Raw genomic sequence first — 4,452 nt, 5'->3', positions numbered from 1 at the left:
ATAATATAATAAATAATATAGAATATATAAGAAAAAAATCATAAAAAAGAATAATTAATATAAAAATATTGATTTTTGATTAATAATGCAAATTAAATTCTTGTAAATTTGAAAATTATATTATAACATTATTTACAATTTTTGATATGATAAAATATCTATGTTAAAATGTTTTATATATTTTTGCGGAATTACTTATGCATATCCTATAGTCCTATGGGAACATCTAATAATTATTTTGCTTTTCCAGGCATTTTAATAAAAATTAGATCCACCTATATTGCTTCAAATATTATAATAAAATACGTAAAATTGTTGGAAAAACAAATCTTTCTCTGTACGGTTCTAATTGAAAAATTTGTTTTTAAAATTAGTTACGATTTTTCATGTTGTTACACTTTAGAGAGAATAATACGTATCGATCTATCGATTATGCGCGTTTATTAATTGACATAAAATGAAAATTGATATATACTTGAATGTCTGGTTTCCTTCCAGCCGTCTCCTTGAAATCTGACACGAAGCAGTGCCTGAAACTGTTTCTTGTCTTTCTCTCTCCGCATTAATCTGCATCTGCATCAAATGCGTCTACGCATCCAAATTAGAAACGCGATTTAATAAAATCATTATGTTTCTAAATATAAAAACAAAGATATACAAAATATAGAAAAAGATAAATGAGAAAAATAAATTACCTTATACAAGATACACAAATTTACGAATTTCAAATTCACTAAATGTTTAATGAAAAAATATTATACGGATATGTCACAAATTTGCCTATAAATAAAGAAAAAACGATTTGTATGAGTATAACAAAAATGTCAGAAATCTTAAAAATGATTCATGACACTCTGTCTTTGTCTATTATAGATATAAAATATAATACGACAAAATATTATTCTAAATATTCTGTAACTTTGAATATTCTACGGATATGGCAAGCTGCAATACAACCGGATCTTCATTAACTCATGAAAAAATGTCGATAATGTGGACTTATTATTATGATCAAGGCGACTTTTTTCGCCGAGCTAATCTAACCAACCGAAACAATGTAACAAGGTCAAATAAAAGAAAAAAAAGAAAATCGTTCGTTTACGCTATTATGGACGTTAATGATCGGCAATAGTCCGTAATAATGATCCACAATATAGTAGCATAGTTGCAATTTTTTAATGTCGCCTTATCGTTTATTTTTTTCAATATCATATCATTAATGTCATAAATATTTGATATAATATCATTAATATTCAATTATCATATTGTAAACCTGTTCTTTTAAACCATATTTAAAAATATTAAAATTATTTATTTATCTTTCTTTATATTTAATTATCATTTATTTTATCATTTAATTATGTATAATAGTTATGTATAATAGTTTTAATATTGTATTGTATTGTATTTATTAATCCTTGCCTTTCGGCTTAGGATGATTTCCAGTTTACACATTCATATAATAGTTTTAATATCATTTTTCATATGTTAAAATTTAATTTTTTTTTTTCTTCTAAATCTTTCATTAAAACGGATATTTTAAATAGATAACTTTACTGCTAAATATGCTATATGAAAACGTTGATACACACGCGTCTCATACATATTCTTAGGCAAAAAGACAAAGCGATGAGGTAGTTGACAGCGCGCGGCGGTCACGTGAAAAGAGTGGTAATGACTTGGCGATGACAATTCTTTTGTGCCGCTATGTGGAATATGCTCAGACTCGGAGAACGCGAAATGATTCATCCGCTTTTGGCGGGATCAGGATTGTCTCTATGTCGGTGAACCTGTTATCATATATTGTGTTCAAAGAAACATTTTATAAAATTTGAATATATTATATTTATAACGAATGCAAATTTAGACAATTAATTCATGATGAATAAAAACCTCTCTTGGAATTATATATAATTTAAAGAAATTATTAAATTAGTTTCCTTAAAATTTAATACATTTTTGTAATATTTATATAATTAATTTTCTTTCAAAGAATTCCTTAAAAAATTAAAATTATCTATTTTTATATATTACTCTTATAATTATTTTTTTACGAATTGTTTATATTATTCGTTCTCTTGTCTCTAATAAAACTCTTAATATTTTCATATTTTCTCAATATTTTCTTATTGTATTTCTTATTTATTAATCTTATTTATTAATCGTTCTTGCCGCGGTGAAAAGCATGCGTATTAATTAATACACAATAAATATATGCACACCTGTACCTAAACCGCATATAAACTGCGATTCAATATCCGGATAAAAACGCAGCCAAGAGCTCAGCTATTTTTCCAATGAAAATAATCTTCCAACAATAGGACTCTCTTCCGCGATATATGCGCTGTAATATTTGCATTTGCAGTTCTAAGTGTGTTACTATTCATTGTAACACAATTATGATAACCTGTGTAGCATGTGGCATAATTATAGTTCTACTGTAAACGAAACATTCCATGACTAAAAGAATGCTTTGTCCGAAGCCGTCATTATTTCATTCGTCCGATAGTTAATTGGCCTTATTGCTAGTAGCCTTGTGCATCACTAGAATATATGTATATAATAAAAATGATAAAGATAAAACGCGATATATTTCATTATTACCATAATGCATTGCATTATAATCATAATACCGTGTGTGCAAAGAAATTGTACATAAATATAATTTTTTTATATTTTTATCAAACATTTCTAATTTTTGTTATACAGTTTTTTATGAGATAGAGATATAAAAATCTAAAAATCATTTAGTGCAAAAATAAAATTAAAATATTTTTATTAAAAGTGTCATAAATGTTTTATAAATTTGCTATGTAATAATGTGAAGTTCATTATGTGCATTTAATATCCAATAACTGTCTAGTATTTTTTCACATTTTATCTCTATTAGCATGCGTCTAATCGAATATGCGCGAACGCGATACTCATCATCATTGGATATAGGGATGATTGTGCGTGTGATGAATCGTGTTTCGAGTTACACAAATTGATCGACTATTTAACATTTTCTCGCGTCGCTCGCCTCCGCATTTTCTGTATGTCGTCGACTCGTTTATACGCCGGTTGCCATAATGACATTCGACTTACTTGGGCGATTGGTTTAACAAGACAAAAAGATTATGCAAGATGACAGGACCAATATTTCATGTTTAAAGATATTAACGCGCGCAACTAACGAATCTCCATATTTAAGTTCTACGCAAAAATACGACAGATTAAATTTAGGAGAATAAACTCAAGTATATTGAGAGTTAGAGGTAAAAACAATCTGCAAGCCAAAAATTTTGAAATAAAAAGTTAAAAAAAAATACGCTTGTGATAAATAAAACATAAGCTAAATAAGAAAATAAGATTAAAACAGGAGAAATAAAATAGATAAGAGAAAATAGTTAAGTTCTAAATAAAAATAAGAAAAAAATGAATAAAAATCATTGAAATAAAAATAAAACATAAAAGAATTATTTTATTACTTTCATAAACAAATTTAAAAATATTTAGTCTAAACTAGAAATATAAATCGAAACGACATGGAAAAAGATTAAATTAAATGGAAAGAAGAATTATAAATCGTAGAGCGTTTAATCGTAAAAAAGGTGAAGGCTGGAATGAATTCATCCTCTTTAGAGTACTCGTCGTTGCGGTTAGACGATTCCCCCTTCGTTATGCATCGCGTGCTTTACAAGGAAGTACCGTTGAAACCGTATTTTCCTTTTCCTACTGGGAAATAACCATTTCCGATTATACGTTTCGGAAAAACTACAATCAAAAGAAATTCGAAGAGCAAAAATTGCTCGCTATCAGAAAATTTATGTTGCGTTATTTCTCTCGTATTTCTATTGGAAGTTATTTTTTCAGATTATTAAAATTTTATCGATTTATATATCTATGTAATATATTTTTGTAAAAATAATATTCTCTAAAGTTTTATCAGTTTAAATAAAACGATTCTCGATGATATCATCGCTCAAACGAGTTTCTTGTTTCCCTTCTAACTTCCTAAAGCAATCGCATTTCATAGAAGACTGGAGAGAAAAGATTGCAACACAAAGACCGAAAATAGTAAATTGAAGACAAGTCAAAGCAAAAATAAATCGTTCTTTTTTAATCAATTAATAAACAGGAAGGCCAATTGGAGTCCAGACGCGGTACTTAGAGCGTAAACGAATTATTATATTTTATTAAATATACATTCAAGATATATTATACATTAATTTAAACGTTTCGACTACCATTTCGAGTTCTTTTCAATGAAATCGAGGTGGAAAATAAAAAATTAAGTAAAAAGATTAAGTATATGACAAAGCTTCACGAAGTGGAGCAATATGGCGAACAAAACGCAAATAAACTAAAATATGTATCCTAGTATGCATATAATATAAATATATATAGAGCCTGATAATACAAAAAAAATTGCATGACGAAGGTCGCACTGGTCAGACTCATTAACGCAAA

Source organism: Formica exsecta, unplaced genomic scaffold (assembly GCF_003651465.1).
Source record: "Formica exsecta isolate Colony F162 unplaced genomic scaffold, ASM365146v1 scaffold659, whole genome shotgun sequence".
In the NCBI taxonomy this organism is placed as follows: domain Eukaryota; kingdom Metazoa; phylum Arthropoda; class Insecta; order Hymenoptera; family Formicidae; genus Formica; species Formica exsecta.
The sequence above is the reverse complement of the archived record's forward strand: the minus strand, read 5'-3'. Positions refer to the sequence as shown.